We start from the raw sequence: 20,381 nt of genomic DNA, 5'->3' as shown, positions 1-20,381 counted from the left end.
CCATAAGCTGCTCGTGTTGATGAAGCAGCTTCCGTACGTCAGCTTCCTTCCGGAGAATTTCTTGACATTCCGTCACAATGGCGCCATATAAGATGTGCTGAAAAGTTCGCGGTGTCGTTGTACGCCGATACACGCAGCATGGTAAGTTCTACTGCAGAACTCGCACTTCCAAAGAAAGCGGTCGTCGTTTATGCTGCACGAATTTACACCGCACGGCATGGTTATTTACGTTAATACACTAAGCGGAAGAGTTACGACACGGATGGTCAGCAAAAACACGCGACGTTGTCAAGGTGTGAATAAAAACAAAAAAAAAAATGTATACTATACAAGTTAATTGCGGAGCGAAAAGCAAACGCGTCCGCGCCCGATGACTGTTCGAGGCGAAAAAAAGATCTAACATATGTAACAAAAAGAGTTTTTATAGTGTACGGGTCTACGAAATGATAAGATTTTTTTTTTTGATTTTTTTGATATTTTTTTTTTTGACAAGTAAGAAAAAATCGTGGCGGAATGGCGTATCTGCGTCATTCGGAATACAGTGGTAGTGTATAATACTCTGGAGTAAATGCGCCTGCGGCCCGGATGAGTTTTCCCAAGTACCACACAAAACATGTTGGAGAGTAATTCACAATGACAGTAGTCATATGGGAGTGCTATAGGCGCGATTAGAGGGTTGTACTTTATGGGTTGATGAAAACAAACAACCGGTGCTTGTGTTTGTGATGTTATCAAGACAATACAGGGGACAACGCACTTCGGAAACAGGCTCGTTTTTTCTGGTCTCGGAGATGTTTTGCAGTAATATGAGTTCAACGGGCAGTGACTGTGACATGGGTGGCACTTGTCTTCAGGTTGTCTTCCAGATGTTTGCACTATCGGAGGGGCTATGTATGAAATACCCAGCCGGTACAGCCGCGCCACTTCAATGTTGCACACCTGATGGCAATGCTGCGTGCCTGTAGAGTGCCTTTCCTATGGTTGGTCTTGGCATTCGGCACCAAGATCGCACCATCAACCTCGATGGATCCAGATCAATTCCTTTCCACTAACACTAATTCCTCCCTTTGATACTTGTGGGTGATGCAGAGGATTCCTCGGTCTCTAGTAGCAACAAGTATTAAACTAACACTCCCGATATCCCTTCCTTTATTGATCTGCATTTGGCGTGGCCAGCTACGTTATTGACCAGTGAAAAGAAAGATCACCAGGAATTGTACACTGAAAATGGCTTGCTACTCCTAGGCACCATTTTGACGGTTCTTTGTGCAATTTCAGCTGATTCTGGTCAATCGCGGGCAACACACGGGCGATGAAATATGCTATGCTATGTACGGGTCTACGAAATGATAACTGAACCTTTTTATAAAACTTAGCATACTGTTGGCTCTATTGATGATCGTATTGTAGTGATCAATGAATGTTAACTTATAATCCATAATCGCGCGATTAGTTGAAGTCAAAATACGAAGAACTGCATGCACACTAGTGCTGTGTAGCGGAGTAATTCAATACTGAATTGTCTACCATGCAGAAGCTTTAAGCCTTCCGAACAAGTTTGCTGAACACCACAATTTTGTAGCTTATATCCGCTTATCCCAGGTGATGTTACTTTTCGGGGGGTGTTGCAATATTCATACTGGGTGTTGCAATACTCTGTGAAGCGATTCCAAACTTATGGCGGGTAGTGTACGTCATAGAAGTGGATCAATTGAAGGTCGCTTACAATCAACACAATAATGCCGTTGTCACATTCGGTAGCCGTCAAGAAAAAATCGTCAATTTTGGTCCACGAACATTTTGGTAGTAAATCCAAAGTCCAGAAAGGCGGTCGTCAGCTGCAGGGCCCCGTTCTGACAAAGACTGAAAGTGTAGTACGGAGCGGTAGTAGTGGAAACATGTGGAACGGTATTATACTCGTCGTGCAAAACATTTTGGAATTTTGGAAGATACCGGGATGTGCAACGATAGAGAGGGGAACCTGATTACCGATAGAACGGAGGTCGCCAAGCGTTGGAAAGAACACTTTATGGGTTATTGAATGGTGAAGAAAACAGCGTAGTCGAAAGGAGCAGGATGATAATTGAGGACGATGGCAAAGCTGTGGACCCACTATCCAAGGACGAGGTGGAGAAAGCAGTCAAAGAGCTGGAAAGCTGCAAGGCAGCTGGTAGGGACGGCATTCCAGCCGAACTCTCCAAAGTCGGGAGCGAACAGCTATGTCTTGCATTACTGAGAGTGTGGTCTGATGAAGAATTGCCCTCGGACTGGTTGGAGAGTCTCATATGTCCGATATACAAGAAAGCCAACCGCCTGGACTGTAGTCATTATCGGGGCATAACACTTGTTACGAAGTTCTGTCCCGTATTCTGTTCTACAGACTGAGGCTGTTGTCGGAAACCCTTGCTGGCGATTACCAATGTGGTTTTCGAAGGGGACGCTCCACTACGGACCCTGCAACAGATCCTCGATAAATTTCAAGAATTCAACTTACAGACTCACCATCTGTTCAAATATTGGACTCCTTCGTGACGTGTGATGATTTGAAGCAGGAAGACAGGCTGTCAAACTTATTGCTCAACATCGCATTAGAGCGTGCTATACGGAGGGCTGGCGTGCAAAAAGCGGCACAATCATTACGAAGTCTCAAATGATTTTACGGTTGATTGCCACATCATGGGTATCAGCCGTAGAGCAGTGGAAAAGGTCTGCGGACCTCTCGGGAGGGAAGCTGCGAGAATAGAGCTCTTCATTTACTTTGCCAACACGAAATACATGGTGGCTGGTAAAAAGCGTGGTAGTCCCACGGATGTGGGTGCTGAGATGGTGTGAGATGTGGAAACTTTTGAAATAGCCGACGAATTTATTTACCTGTGTACACTAGTGACATGTAACAACGAGATTAGCCGTGAGATAAAAAGGCGGATAGCAGCTGCAAACAGGGCCTTCTACGGATTGCGTAACCAGCTGAGGTCCCGCAGTCTGCAAACTCGTACTTGTTTTCTACAAATACTACGGCCATGAAGCATGGACTTTGAAAGAAGCCGATCGGCGATCTCTTGGTGTTTCTGAGCGTAGGATTTTGCGTTCAATCTTATGCGGCAAACTAGAAAATGGTATTTGGCACAGACGCATGAACCACGAAGTGTACCAGGTTTACAAATCGGCGGATATAGTTAAGCGGATAAAACACGGCAGGTTGGATTGGGCTGGGCATGTAGCTTGAATGCCAGAAGAATGACCAACAATGATTATATTTAGCAGAAATCCCGATAGAGTCCGTCGACTGCACTCGTTGGATACGTGCTGTTGACGAGGATGCCCGCGAAATAGGTGTTAGGGGAGATTGGAGGATAGCAGCCAAGACCGAGTGACATGGCGACGTATTCTAGATTCGGCATTGGATCGATTATCGGTCTGGCGCCGTAAAAGTAAAGTGAAGTAAGTAAACAAAACATTTTGGGCCAGACGCAGGGCCAGAACAAATCTGATGGCAGGAAACAAAATTATTTCGTTGAAGAACAGCTAGTGCGACTGGTTCGAGCGGATCAGAGTCTCTCATAATGCGAACTTGCTCGAACTCAGCAAATTCCGGATAAGGAGTCGACAGCAGATGAGTACCTGAAACTGGTGATGGACAGTGTAATTAAGCCAGGTAGCTAAACGGTTTTTGAATCGTCTTCAAGTTCACGGAATAAAATTTCTTTCGGCCAGGTATCAGAGCGAAGCTCGATGTCCTTGGGGTTGGGGCCATCTCAATTTTATAGAGGATGAAACTCAATCTGCTGATATGTACACCTTTTTTCCCCAGTTTAACCGTATCATGACACTTTACACCATTTTTAATCAGTTTTCAATTGTTTCCGGTTTGACACGGGGGTGAATGCGTGATGAATACAACCTAAACATCTCAGCGGGCTCCGGAACGGTCAGAATCTCAGCCGAAATATTACCATCCCCTGCCACTTTGGTACCACCAATTTGGTGATTAGTATGATCAAAAAGATTGCTAGGAAAACCATAATACCCGATCTCACCCGTCCATGATTTTTCGTACACCTCTAGTGTATACAATGACTGATTAAATTATGCTAATTTTGGCTGCCACAAAGTGCCACTCATTGAGATATATTAATCGAAAAATGAGTAAAATTTTGGCTCAAAACAAATTTTCTGAACACACCATTCGATATACGATATTAAAATCTTGAGAAAAGTTGTGTATCTTGATGACATCAACAACTTTGTAGAACATGTCAACTCGATTAAATGCGATTCAAACTCAAGAAACTCAATAAATTGATTTTAAGGGGGTGTTGACAGAAATTTAACTATAGCTCAATGGTTTTACAATATAGACACTTAGTGTCTTCGAGAAAAATTCATAAATTTTATAGTTCTACAACTTTGCCGGAGACCTAAATTTGATATCTTGCAACTAGATGTTGTTGCTTTTATTTTGACTGAATACCCCCTTAATAACACTTTCAACGAATATCTTAAAATATTTAAAATCGCATATTAGAAAACTTCTTTCAAGACACCTATATGCTAAAATGTCGAGAAAGACTTTTGTCCGTTTTTTCAGTTTGGTCCCACTGTACGCCGTTTCTGAGGTGGGACACGACTGGGGTTTCCAGATCCGAAGTTCAAAGGAAAAGATACGATTCGTTTTAATTACTGCACAGTTTGCTGTTTTAGGCCCAGCTTGTACGATTTCCTGTCGCTCAGTAATAGAATTAATCGCACTACCAAACGAAGAGATCGCAGTTTTGAATTGAGCAACCACGAGCAACCAAGGAAAAACCGGTGAACCGGTGGGGTAGTTGTTCTCCTTAGAGAGCAGCTTGTTTTTTTTTTTTTAAGGGGGGATTTGTTAGTAGCTTAAGTATTTATGATAAATATTAGTAAATAATGAGTATGTGTGTCCAATAACAAATGGTGCTTCTCAACACTGTTAGAAATTTGTGATTTTAATTGTTAGGATTTGTTTGCTTTCGCAATTAGGACTTATCATTCGTAGGGATTTAAACCTACTTGTCAGAAAAGGGGTAGTAAACTTACAACTAACTTGATTGCTAACTTATTGGCTATAAAGAAAGCTTATCGTAGCAATTGAAGATTGCAACGATTTTTGTCGAAAATTGTTAATAATTTTGTTTGACATAGCTTCTAATGGTTCAACACCAGTAAGTCTATGTAATTCGAGTGTACCAAACCAAGGAGGACGCTTCAAAATCATTTTCAGAATTTTATTCTGAATCCTTTGGAGCGTTTTCTTCCTTGTTGAACAGCAACTTGACCAGATCGGTACAGCATAAAGCATTGCTGGTCTAAAAATTTGTTTGTAAATTGTAAAAAGTTTGTTCTTTAAACAAAGTTTAGAATTCCTGTTAATGAGAGGATATAAACATCTCGTATATTTGATGCACTTGGCTTGTATACTCTCAATGTGCTCTTTGAAAATAAGTTTTTTATCATAAATTAGTCCCAAGTACTTAACCTTGTCGGACCAACTTAAAATAACCCCATTCATCTTGACAACGTGATTATTGTTTGGCTTGAGGAAAGAAGCCCTAGGCTTATGCGGAAAAATTATCATTTGAGTTTTAGAAGCATTGGGAGAGATTTTCCACTTTTGCAAGTAGGAAGAAAAAATATCTAAACTTTTCTGCAATCGACTGCATATGACACGAAGACTTTCTCCTTTTACGGAAATGCTTGTGTCATCGCAGAACAATGACTTTGTGCATCCTGGAGGCAAATCAGGAAGATCTGAAGTGAATATGTTGTACAGGACTGGACCCAAGACTGAACCTTGAGGTACACCTGCTTTGACAGGAAATCTATCAGATTTTGAATTCTGATAGGCAACCTGCAGAGTTCGATCAGTAAGATAATTTTTTAAAATTTTGATTAGGAAAATTGGAAAATTAAAAGTTTGCAATTTCGCAATCAAACCTTTATGCCAAACACTGTTGAATGCTTTTTCTATGTTTCAAAGAGCAACTCCAGTGGAATAACCTTCAGATTTGTTAGCTCGTATCATATTAGTAACTTTGAGCAATTGATGAGTTGTGGAATGCCCATGGCGAAATCCAAACTGTTCATTTGCAAAAATTGAATTTTCGTTGATGTGTGACATAATTCTGTTAAGAATAATTCTCTCAAACAGTTTACTTATTGAAGAAAGCAAACTGATTGGTCGATAACTTGAAACTTCAGCTGGGTTCTTATCCGGTTTTAAAATGGGAGTAATTTTTGCATTTTTCCATAATTTGGGAAAATATGCAATTTTGAAGCAGCAATTGAAAATTTTCACTAAAAATTCCATTGTGCTCTCAGGGAGATGTTTGATTAGTATATTAAAGATTCCATCGTCACCAGGTGCTTTCATATTTTTGAAATTTTTAATAATTGATTTAATCTCATTCAAGTTAGTTTCAATTATTTCTGCAGGTAAAAAATTCTGGGAAGAAATTAAATCAAATTGGCGTGTGACTTCATTTTCAATTGGACTCACAAAATTTAAATTTGAGTTGTGAACACTCTCAAACTGCTGAGCAAGTCTCTGAGCCTTTTGTTCATTGGATACAAGAAAACGTTCACCATCTTTTAAAACTGGAATAGGCTTTGAAGGTTTCTTAAGAATCTTCGACAGCTTCCAAAATGGTTTTAAATATGGTTTCAATTTTTCAACTTTAGTCTCAAAATTTTGATTTCTCAGAAGAGTAAATCTATGTTTAATCTCTTTCTGTAAATCTTTATAAATAGTTTTAAAAACAGGGTCACGAGAACGTTGATATCGACGTCTGCGGACATTTTTCAAACGAATTAGAAGTTGAAGATTTTCGTCAATTATTGATGAATCAAATTTCACTTGAGCCTTTGGAACAGAATAATTCCTGGCATCAACAATTGCACATTTTATTGCTTCCAAAGCGGAATGAAATGAATATTGATTCACTTCGTTTTGCAAATCAAGCTCATTATTGAAATTTCTCTCAATATGAGTTTTGTATCTTTCCCAATTAGCCTTGTTATAATTAAAAACAGAGCTCATAGGGTTTAAAACTGATTCATGTGATAAAGAAAAAGTTATTGGAAGATGGTCAGAATCAAATTCAGCATGTGTGATCAAATCACTACATACATGACTTTGATCTGTTAGCACCAAATCAATTGTTGAAGGGTTTCTTACAGAAGAAAAGCATGTAGGACTATTCGGAGACAAAATAGAATAGTATCCTGAAGAACAATCATTGAATAAAATTTTGCCATTGGAATTACTTTGAGAATTATTCCATGAACGATGTTTAGCATTAAAATCGCCGATTATGAAAAATTTCGAACGATTTCTGGTGAGTTTTTGTAAATCACCTTTAAAATAATTTTTGAGCTCGCGTGTGCATTGAAATGGTAAATATGCTGCGGCAATAAATAAAATCCCAAGTTCAGTTTGAACTTCAATTCCCAAAGTTTCAATAACTTTCGTCTCAAGATGGGGAAGAGCACGATGTTTGATTCGGCGATGAATAACAATTGCAACTCCACCGCCGGAACCCTGAATCCTATCATATCTATGAACCACGTAATTGGGATCATATTTTAATTTTATGCTAGGTTTTAAAAATGTTTCAGTAATAATTGCAATATGCACATGATTTACTGTTAAAAAATTAAAAAGCTCATTCTCATTGGTCTTAATGAGCGAGCATTCCAATTTAATATTTTAATTGTTTTATTTAAAATCATTGCTAAATTTTAAATTAGAAACAATTTTAATAGTAAAATTTGTGCCCATTTGAATGGCTTCAAACATTGATTTTGCCTGCAACATGGCGTTCATAAGATCGAACATTGCCTGTTGCAAAAAAGAAAGTTTACCTGCCGTAATAGGCCCCAGGCAGTTGACATTAGAAAAAATATTTTCGGCAGCAATATTAGCTGGAGTAATAGGTGTACAATTATTTTCTAGCGTGTTTTGCTTACCCATATTAACGGTCATTTTCGAACTACCAACACTAGGCGGTATAATGTTCGAACTACCTGTAACCTGTGCATAAGTTAAACGGGTATGCAAAGGAGTAGGTAAACTATGCGTCACTGGTACGCTTGGAGAATTTTGTTTTGAAATTTGTTTTGAATTTTGTTTACCTTGCCTTGCCTTAACAATCGCTAAACGGACTGGGCATTGATAAAAATTCGACATATGGTTGCCGTTACAATTCGCACAGCGAAAATTTTTACTCTCTTCCACAGGACATGTGTCCTTTTTGTGAGAAGAGTCTCCACAATTAAGACATTTTTGGTCCATGTTACAGAATTTGGAACCATGGCCTTAACGTTGGCAAGTACGGCATTGGGTGATATGCTGCTCACCTCCGCCATACTTCCTATAAATTTCCCACTTTACACGCACATTATACAAAGCATGTGCTTTTTCAAAAAATTTTAAGTTGTTAACCTCATTGCGGTTAAAATGAATTAAATAGTTAACAAGGGAAATTCCAGTTCTCTGACTGTTTTCGCTTCGTGATTTTTGTTTCATTAGAATTACTTGGGTAGGGGCTATGCCAAGTAATTCTGTTAAAGTAAGTTTGATCTCATCAACGGTTTGATCGTTGGTGAGACCTTTCAAGACAACCTTGAACGGCTTGGCGTTGTTGGTGTCATATGTAAAAAATTTGTACATCTTGTCAGTTAAATACTGAACAAGACGATCACGACCCTTTACTGAGTCGGCTAATAAGCGGCAATCACCTCTACGGCCAATTTGATAGGTAACTTTAACGTCAGAAACAAACGTTGAAAGTTCCTTTTTGAATATATTAAATTCAGAAGAAATAGTTACCACAATAGGTGGAACTTTCTCCTTTTTTAAAGATTTTATATTTTGTATAGTTTCATTATTGGTAACTTCCATTTCACCAGCTTCTTGCTCAGGCAAAATATCAAAAGGATTGTCACTACAGACACTCGATGTGTCAGAAAGAGATGCCTCTCTTTTCCTCCCCGCAGCGATGCGAGGTTTCTTTTTCCGTCCAGCCATTTCAGGTGATACGAAAAAAGTTAAAACAAATGTTAAATTCAAAAGTAGGTAGTCTTGAGAAAGACTGATGGGAAATAACTTTCAGGTAGTCTTTAAAAGACACACTGACAAAACACAAACTTTGAAGCTATAGGCAGTCAAAGACCAGTCCACAAGCAACCGAAAAAACGTCTGATCTGTAGGACAGTTCAAGACGCACTGTTTTTGAATTGAGCACATTTCATCAATTCGGCACAGTCGTTGCACATCCAAAACATATTCGGGATAGCGTGAGAAATGTTCGAAAAAGCCTTGTTCAGCTTCGTGCTAGCGGATCTCAAGATTAATAGGTTAGACCCTTTTGAGGTTTATTGCAAAAGGGCAAACAATTATGATAGTGCAACTTGTTTCAAAAACACCAGAAAATCTCAGCAGACTCGTAATATACAGTGAACTTTACTAACGACAAATAGCCGGCACTCAGACACTTCACTTTGGCACGAAATATACCGAAAAAACACCGGAGTCATAAAAAACCATTTGGTAAAACGGAACTGAATCACGGCCATGTTAACAAACTTAAGGCTACACGCAAAACAAAATAAATATAAATCGAACATTTTCCTTTTTTTTTGTTAATTTTAGTTGAATTTTGCAATAAGTTTTTTATAGTTTCTTGAACACTATAAATTTGACTGTTCTGCAGATCATATACTAAATAATCTAGAAAAAATATATAGATTACTGCAATATGCATCTCAAAAATTTGTTGGTGTACCTTCGATGTTCGTTTTCATATAGAACTGGCCGAAATGGATGGAAGACGATTTCATAGTTTATTATATTAGATCATTTAAAAAAAGCACTCACGCTCCCTAAAGTTTCAAACAAGTCCTTCATCATATTATTTGAGGTTTTAGTCACCGTATAATTTTATTGCCTTTGGATGGTTGAACTTTCTCGGTAAAATATACACACTATGTTTGTTTTAACATGACGTTTCGGCGTACTGTTATTCAGCCATCGTCAGATATGACAAAACAACATTCTTCTCCCACGAGTGTGGTTTGCTTGTTTGAGTAAGCAAACCACACTGGTGGGAGAAGAATGTTGTTTTGTCATATCTGACGATGGCTGAATAACAGTACGCCGAAACGTCATGTTAACACAAACATAGTGTGTATATTTCACCGAGAAAGATCAACCATCCAAAGGGAATAAAAGTCCTTCATTAGTTGTATATATCATAAAATATATTACTTGGGATGTGTAGAAAACGTTTTGGAAGTTATTTCACAAAATTACGGTTGAAAAACTTGCTTTACAATAAGTGTTATTCCATTGGCGAATCGACCCAATAGAGCTGAAACTGAAATACCTTGCCGACGATGCTTATTAAAGTGTTGTCACCTTGTCACCTATTCCCAAGCCATGAAACTCATTTGGTTTGATGGGTCGTCTAGGGCACAAATAATTCTCGAGTTCAAAACACAACTATGACGGATCACTGAACAAACAGGCCGTCCATGTCGCTTACGGTGCGCCCAAATGACCGATACGCGCAAACAAACAGCTCGTGAATACACTTGTAACGCTGATGCCACTGCAACTGACTTGACATTGTTTACAAACTGTGGATGGAAGCGATAATACATCATTTGGGGACAATGTTATTATTTATGCTACTGTTGGTACTCACAGTATGTTTTCCGCCGCCGGTTTGCTTGTTTTCAGTGCGATGCAGATAGCGAACCGAACAAATCACATCGCTTGTGTCCTGCAGGCGCACATTCCAAAGGGGTTAGATTTTTGAGCCATTCGAAGTCGTTGGGTACAATGAATAGAATTATTGAAACACACTTTTAGTGGTAAAAAAGGCAAGACAAATTAGTCATGAATTGGCTTGAGAAAAGACAGCAAGAACGTTGAAAATATTTTGGTTCATGAAGCCATGACTGGGTCTGTTCTTCGAAATGTTTCATTCGATTCTCATTCATGCAGGTATTATTAAAATCTACCTAGGGTGGTTTACCGGTAAAACAAAAACCGGTAAAACCGATATTTTTTCAGTACCGAAATACCGGTATTGGAGAGGCGAAAAAACCGGTATTTTCGGTATTTTTCTTTAAATTGAAAAAAAAAACTTGTCACAATATTCATAAATCATTGTTAGGCTAATGAATTCTACTCACTTAGGTAGGCGTTACAGCGTTACATGATAATGTATACAGGGTGTTAGGTAGCTCACTTTTAATCAAATCCTTTAAGGGGTGATTGAGGACCTTATTTGATGAGAAAATTCCTTCTGCGCATATGGTCAAAATTTAACTATTGAAGAGTTATTCTCTTTTTCTTGTTTGCGGTTATGTTCACCTTCAACGAGGTCTATCACAAGAAGTATGATAGCTAGCTCAGTTATGTTGGTTCTGTTGGAGAGCTGAGAAAATTTCGTAATCAATAGTGTCTCTAAAAATTCACAATTTTCTGCTCGTTAAAGGCAAACATAACCGAACACTGAAAATAGAGAATAACTCTGCAGTAGTTGATTTTTGGCCATATGTGTAGAAGGATTTTTTTTTTTCTCATCAAATATGGTCCTCTATCGCCCCTTGAAGGATTTTATGTGAGCTCCCTAACACCCTGTATAATAAATACATTTAGACAGAAGCAACATTAAATATTAATTTACCCTTACCTATGTATCAATTTTTTGTTATTTTCTAACAATCTGCTCGGATTCAGACGATGTGTTTGTGTGTATTGAAAATATGTCAAAAAACTTCATATCAATAAAGCAAAACATTTATTGTTTAAGTAGAACAGCTAATCTCTTAACACATTCATACTCACAGAGGCAACGCGTGGGTTTTGAACCTACCAGTGAAATTTAAATAGCTGTAGCATGGTCAAAGCTTATTCGCCCGTACCACAGCGGGCTTTTGTTAGCAACTAGCTGAATGTACCCGACCTTACTCATGTAAAAGTTTTTGCTTTTTCTATCATTTTCTTTATTTTTATATATTTTTTACCAACCTCCCATTTCAAATATTTATTTCTATTTCAGTTACAAACCAGTTCATATGCCACATTTTTCGTTTCTCCATCAGGGGCTACGAACTGTTTAAAGAGCATCGGGCAGAATAAAGAAGTATTTACCTTCGATTCATTCGGATTCGTAAAAAGTAAATTCTGGTCTGATCGTGATTTCTTTTTTTTTTCACTTCATTCATATACTCTTCTCAACAGTTTCAAATATTGTTTTTCTACGAATTTTAAAGTTATTCACTAATTTGAAACTAAGCTTTGCGATGTGGAAGAAAATAAAAATAACAATCTGCATGTTTTTTTTTGTTATTACATGAGTTTTGGAATTATGTTCTTCGTAATCTTATCACTAGATTCATTCATTGGAGTTTTTCAAACACTGTTATCCAGTGTTGTATCTGTATCGTATACCACAAGAGATCAAAACAATGGTCGCAGAGCTCCTAATATTACAAAAAAATCTGGATCGTAATGAAGCATAGATACTCATAAATGCAAAAACTTAATCATGCAGCGACACGTCCGTACATAGATGCAACCTGAGACGCTAAGCAAAAAATAAATTTCAAATCTAAATTTATGTAGGTAACGTCTTCTGCAGTGGCTTACTTTGGCAGATATTTGCATAAGACTGCGGCAAAAAACCGGCCGAAGAAAACCACTACCGGAGACGTTTGACACCCTTTAATTATTTTTCAGTTTTATATTTAAATAGTACAGAGTTTTTTTTTGCGGACAATCATCATTACTTCCCCAAACTATGATTTTAAGAATTTTGTAGTTGAAAAAGAAGGTTTAAAGACCATGAGTCACCCCTGGTTTGTATTAATCCGAAAAAAATAAAAATACCGGTTTTTTACCGGTTTTACCGGTTTTTATTTTTATGAATACCGAAATACCGGTTTTTCGAAAAGTCGGTAATACCGACCACCCTAAATCTACCTCAACTGAAAAGCAAAACAAATGAAACTGAAATTACATGTGTAAGTGATATCACCTTCCGAAGGAAGATCTATTGATTACCCATCCGCAAACTTTATTTATGTACCTGTCGAAATACGCATTATGCAGGTGTGTGGAGTAATAGGAGTGCTCATGTAGCGCTTATAGCCGTAAAAATACTCAATTTCTTTGACGTGTAACGATGTGTATCTTCACTGTTCACTGCTTTACTAGCGTTACGTGAATAACTTAATTCAGATTTGGCAAAGAAAGCGTCGAAGCTAATATTCATTTCACGTGCTTTAATTGAATAGTACAAAAAGTGTTCGCAATCAGACACAGCATCCGTTGTGGTCGAAGGTAGTTAGTTAAAATTGTATATGAGCTTTAGAATAATAGTGTTAAAAATTACCGCAGCTTCTCCACTATGCCGGATTGGAGTTTACTACCGCTCGAGCCACTGGAGGCCATTTTTCAGCTGCTAAAATTTGGAGATCGACTAACCTGCACGCTCGTGTGCCAACGATGGAATGAAGCGTTTTTCTCCTGTCCTGCATTGGCCCAGGACGTTGTGTTCGTAATTAAAGACTTCTACAGTGATGAGGAGATACGATCCGTTATTCGTCACAGGCTACGCAACTACCGACATTGGGCGCTCGATGTAACCGACGATGATTCGACGGTGACTGTCGATGAGTGCCTGACGGAAGCTGTGCACCAATGCAAGATGGAATCGTTAATTCTGAATGGTTTCATGTTGCCGCTAGTCGATTGTTTTCAACGTAACGCAACTACGTTTGGATATGTTACCAAGCTTACTCTGAGCATTATACTGAACTCTGATTTCACATTGAATTACTTGACTGCGAAAAAATTGGCTTTGGAACAGCTGAAGGTTTTTAATTATATTCAGAATTATTCCGGTACTACACCAACTTCAGTAACATTTATTTTCGAAACACCCAATTTAGTGTCGGCTGCAATCGTAATGAAGACACTTCTTTATAAGTACGCTGATAACCGAGAGTATTCGCTATTGGAGTTGCAAGACGGTGCAAAATTAGAGCAGCTCAAGGTAGATCTTAAAGGTCGCATGTGGGAAAGTTTCTTCGCCCAAGTACGCACCGCTTTGAAGTATTTGGTGATCCGACGGGACAGTGATGAACAAGAGCAACGGGATTGGCACTTGATGTTCGGAAATATGCCAAACTTAGAACAGGTTGAGCTTATATGTCCCAATGAAACAATGTTGTTGGGGTTAAGTCGCAATTGTCGAAAAATTACTCATCTCAGTATAAGCGCTTTTGTGTTTTACGATGGAAGCTTCGGTAACTATATAAATTGGTGTTCGCTTAGAGAATTGCGCATGGATGGAGATCTTTTTTGCAATAGTTCGACATGTATTCACTTGGAAAATTTAGCTATTCTTGAATTGAAATGTTTTACTCTTTTATCGTATCAACATAAATTGATTATTACAGCGCCTAAAATAAAAGTGCTCAAGGCTCGTTGTATGACATATGAGATATTCGTTCTAAAAGCGGGTAATCAGTTAAAATCCATTGACTTTGGGCATGCATTAGCGCCAAGCTTCCTAAACTCGATTTGCTTGGATAATCTTTCCGATCTGGTGTTCTATGTTGATGACAGTGCGCTAGAACTGGTTGGCAATTTAAACATGCTAGAGAATTTAACACAGCTTAAAGTGACATGCTCTACGTTAAGTCAGGGACTCGATTTCAGTGCCCTGTTCAGCAGTATATGCGTTAGCTGTCCAAGCTTAGAGAAGCTCAGTGTAATAAATGAAGATTTCAATGTTGTGACACTCCAGTACTCTCACATGCTACCATTGATTCACATGGAACAGTTAAAGATGCTACAGATACAGTTCGTCAAACTGATTAATGTCGGAGAGAAGATTCGGCTGAAAAATCTTGAAGTTGTTAATTTCACTGGCTGTGTAGTGACTGGTTCCGATGGAACCCGAAAAGAATTTCCCATTGTGACAGATGGATGCGATGATAACACAAATAAATCGTTTATTCCACGCTAACAAAACTTGTTCGTTATATGTCCTTCACTAGAGAAAAATACATGTGAAATTACATAGTTTTCATTGCAAATAAATGGAGCGTTATGATCCTTGTCAATTTAATTTAGGTTTTTTTCTTGTCTATCACCGTCAATCGTTCAGATTCGAGTGTTGAGTTTGTCTTTTTGAGTGTTTAGTTCGACTTTCGTTCACACGAAACGACAATCGTATTTGATTCAACATTTCTGGATTACGGTATAGTTGATGACAATATTTTATTCCTTGGCTCGACGCGGCACATTGAACAACCCAAACAGTTCGATGATGACCCGATCAGAAGAGCATAACTAAAAAATTACAAAAGTCTATCAACAGGAGATAAAAATAACAAATTTTAATACTATTTTGTTTTTTCCCATATGCTTTTAATAACAAAATTGTATCAGAATAAGTTACAATGACAAATCCTGAAAAGAAGTTGTACTGAAACAAGTCTAACAATTTTTGCATTTCTATCAAAAGCTGTTGTTTCTAACAATGGTTGTTATTATGCTGTTCTATAGACTATCTTATTTTGTTAGAAAGCTGATACGTTAGTAACAAAGTTTGATATGGGTTTGATACTAGTAGAATCATTTTTGTTATAGTTTCTGCTATTATAACACCTAACGGGACCATATATAAAACACAACCTGAAAGGTTTTACTCATAACAAACTAACAACTTCTGTTACATTTTTGTTTTGTGTTTCTGATCGGGGAAGAATTGGTCTGAATCACTTGTAGTTCAACCATGAACGGTTCGAAAACACCTCAAATCCATCGAAATGCCACAAAAGCAAGCGGCAGTGAAGAAAGACATTTTCGCATCGAATAGTACTGGTAATCAAAAGTGGGTGCTATACGACAATCCGGAGTGCAGAAAGTGACTTTGTTCCACGATGAAGCCAGACCTTATGTTGCAGAAGTCGTGAAAAGTCATTTAGAATCGTTGCAACGGGAAGTTCTTTCCATCCGCTATATTTACATTCAACAATGTGAGAAAACGTTACATATTAATTTCAGTCCCTAATAAAAAAGCAGAATCAAACGAAAAAAGTTCCAATTGTCATTATTAACTCTTTACAGTTTTTTCCGCTTTTTTGTATTATTTTTATAAAGTCTTCTCAAACACAAACAAACTCCATTACCGGTACCGGAATCCAATGCGCGTGAAAAGCAAACAAATATGGTATCCTGTTTTTTTTTTTTTTTTGAGGTGGCAAAACAACAATCACATATAATCTAATGCACAATACTAAATTCTTATCACGTACCGTTTTTGGAATATAAAACAGGGCAGGATGCAGAGATTCAAGAAGGAAAGCAGGAGATCCGCGGAAAAGAAGCTACATTTTGTGCTTCCTGCTTTATGCAAAGGCGGTGACGGTCATGGCGGTAATCATGATTGGGGCGATTGTCTCTCGTAGGAGAATTGAATTGGAGCTGTGGCGTGTTGGGTGGACGGGGGATCTAGCAATGGGAATAATAAAATATCGCCTCAAACCTCAGCGGTGTAAACACTCGTACCTATACACTCATATATCGGAAAACTGCTTCACCCAAAGACAATTACCAGTCTATATTCGTTCTGATTTGTTCCTAGCATTTGAGGTTGTTTGGCATGGCTGTTCTGCAATTGTGGACCGAGAAAATGTGCGAAGTTTTGTTTGTTGCAAAGTTAGAGTATCGATGAATCCCTGTTGGATTCAATAAAATGTTGATGCCAGTAAGGCAAGTAGCACTGATAAGTATGATCATGGAAACATCGCAATTCTTTGATGGATCAGTTAAATTTACCATTGCTGTGCCGGAAAACAAAATAAATGAAAAATGAACCACCACATATCAAAGTACCTAGATCCAACATAAAAATATACAAATATTTTTGATGATTTCCTCGTGACCAAAACCCATTGTAGAAAAACGAGGCTATCACACGGCAGTTGAATATTCCCTGTTTATATATGCACACTTGCAAAAAGAGAGTATGGAAAAAATTTAATCATCGAATTTGAAGATCTGACCTGAGCGGTCTATTAGCCCAAAAGAAAAATTTGTGCAAAAATTCAGCTCAATCGGACATGGTTTGTGGGTACCACAAAGCACTCAATGTTTTGACCCTCAAGACGGGACCAGTTTTGATCCTGGAAAAAGGACCACCATGAAAGATGCCTAATGCACATTCAAATGATTTATTTGTGGTTTGGTAAATCATTTCAATGTCTAATAAGCATCTTAAACTTAATTTTTCATTACAGTGCATTACAGTCCATTTCTGAGGGCACCCCAATGGTTGGCAAATGGCTGGACACGAGTAACTTGAGACCCTAATGTGGCCATTCACCTCTGTTTAGCAATTTCTATCCCAACCTCCACATAGTGTCGACCGGAATACGAGTAACCTTAGCGGAGATCGAGTAACCAACCCCCGGTGGAAACTATGGTCGTATGCTGACTGGAAACATCTGGGTCGTACGCGGCTGTATCCTCATATTAGGGGCGGTGTACAACAGCGTCCGACCCGGAGCGCTGAATTATGGAATGCTGTATCCCGCCAGCTACACCTAAGATGGCAGCCTCATAAGCAGGATGTAGGTATCGCGACCCTGGTAAGGTAGCATACCGAAACCTTTCTTCAACCACGAACAACGAATTTAGAAATACGGAACGGATCAATCGGCAAAGACCTAGGCTACGATTGGAAATTGGGTACTTGGAATGTCCGATCTCTCAATGAACCGGCGCGGGCTGGCTTGCTCGCTCGAGAACTACAGCGGCAGGGAGTCGAAATCTCAGCGATTCAGGAGGTTCGGTGGCCAAATTCCGGAGAAAGGGAACTCCGTGCAGTAGAGCCTTTTGTACGCACTTCTTTCAAGTACCACATCTACTACGGTGGCGCCAAAGCAGCGGAACGGGGCGTCGGTTTCGTAGTGATGGGAAATCAGAAAACAAAAGTTATCCGGTGGAGGCCCGTAGATACCCGTATATGCGTGTTGAGGATTGAGGGCAAATTCTTCAACTACAGTTTAATCAACACCTACGCACAGACAAACGACAAATCCGATGAAGTCAAAGAAGCGTTCTATGACAAGCTTTAGCGAATCTATGACGAGTGCCCAAAACACGACGTAAAAGTCGTCATCGGAGATGCAAACGCACAGGTTGGAAGGGAGGAGTTTTTCCGTTCGGCCATTGGAAGGCATAGCCTCCACTCATCAACCAATGATAACGGCCTGAGGCTAATGAAATTTACCGCGGCCACAGGAATGGTCATATATAGCTCCTATTTTCCTACAGATGAGAAGAACCGTGCCAGGAGCCGCATGCTCACTGCGGCTACGCGTCAGAACAGAGAAGTAACGGGGGGGGGGGGGGGGTTGGGTCAAGAGCTGCCGAAAATAAAACCCACCGTCGGAAGAAGCGCGAGCACGAGGAGCAGGTGCTCGCTAGCGCAGAGGATAGCTATACTCTTAACGACGTGCGGAGATTCTATAGAACTGTCAACAGAGTCAGAAACAGGAATTTCCCTGTGCCGGTCATGTGTAATGACAAGGACGGCAACCTTCTTACTGATAAACCGACGGTTGCAGCCAGGTGGAAGAAGCATTTTCAGGCGCTGTTGAACGGTGAGGAGCCGGATGAGCAGAGAAGGAACGAACAAGCTGTGGAGCCATCAACAGAGGAGAAAGTGAAAAAGGCGATTAGTAAATTGGAAAACGGCAAGGCCGCTGGAAAGGACGGTATCCCGGCCGAACTTCTGAAAGCAGTAAGCGAGCGGCTGTACTATGCGATCCACCAGATAATACTGAAGATCTGAGCGGATGAATAAATGCCGAACGACTGGTTGGAAGGCCTCATACGCCCTTTCTATAAGAAGGGTCATCGATAAAATTGTTGCAACTATCGAGGCATTTCGTTGCTCAACTCCGCATATAAAGTGCTCTCCCGTATCCTGTTCTTCAGATTGAGACCGTTAACCGAATCCTTTGTTGGCGAACACTAAGCTGGTTTTCGACAGGGGCGTTCCACGACGGATCAAAGTGAAAAGAAACGAGCTGTGGCAGATCATGCTGGAACACGGTTACCCTACGAAACAAATTAGGCTGAGTCGTATGAGTCGTATGGATCGAAATCATGCATGCGCATTGCTGGCGAGACATCAGCCGCGTTCGTAACGTTGGATGGACTGAAGCAGGGGGATGCGCTCTCTAACTTACTATTCAATATCGCACTTAAAGGTGCAGTATGAAGAGCAAACGTGGAAAAAACGGTACGATTATCACGAAAGTTCTCATGCTTCTTGGTTTTGCGGACGACGTCGATATCATCGGTATCAATCGTAAGGCCGTGGGGGAGGCCTTCATATCTTTTAAGAGCGAAGCAGCGGGATTAGGTCTTGTCATTTACTCGGCCACAACAAAGTACATGGTAGCTGGCAGGGAGCGTGGGAGTCCCCGTGGTGTTGGTGCTGAGGTGGAGATAGATGGGGAACGATTTGAAGTAGTTGACGAATTCGTTTATCTTGGTACGCTTGTGACATGTGACAACGATATGAGCCGTGAAGTGAAACGACGAGTTGCAGCTGCAAACAGGGTCTACTACGGACTACGAAACCAGCTAAGGTCCCGTAGTTTGCAAATCGCACGAAACTAGCACTTTATAGGACGCTGATGCTCCCGGTGGCCCTTTACGGACATGAAGCATGGACGCTGAAGGAAGCTGATCGACGAGTGCTCAGAGTTTTTGAGCGTAAAGTTCTGCGATCGATACTTAGTGGTAAACTAGAAGATGGAGTGTGACGCATGAATCACGAGTTGTACCAGGTATACAGGCATGCTAATATAGTGAAGGTAATACAGCGGGGCAGGCTTTAGGTGGCTGGAAATGTAGCCAGAATGCCTGACGAGAGAGCCGCCAGAACTATTTTTTTAGTAGAGAACCAGGAACAGGCCGTAGACTCCGTGGTAGGCCTCACACGCAGTGGAAGAAGATTCACGAACTGCTGGTGTGCGCGAAGACTGGAGAAGCTGGACATCTCTAATTCGTTCGGCCCTAGACCGGTGACCGGTCCGTTAGCCAACAAAGTAAGTAAGTAAGATGCACCCTAATAAATAGAATGTTAGGTTAACTGGTAACTTATATTTAGAAAGAAAGGAAATATCGCAGCAACTTTGGTTCTCTATGACTTTTTATTTTATCTATTCTATCGTCTCTGAAATTTCATTCGAGACTTTTGCTTAAAAGTCCGGTATGGAGGAATGGAAGACAATGGTTTATTGAAGGTTAAGTT

The sequence above is a fragment of the Wyeomyia smithii genome, chromosome 1 (genome assembly GCF_029784165.1).
Source record: "Wyeomyia smithii strain HCP4-BCI-WySm-NY-G18 chromosome 1, ASM2978416v1, whole genome shotgun sequence".
NCBI lineage: Eukaryota > Metazoa > Arthropoda > Insecta > Diptera > Culicidae > Wyeomyia > Wyeomyia smithii.
Note: the sequence above shows the minus strand (reverse complement) of the source record.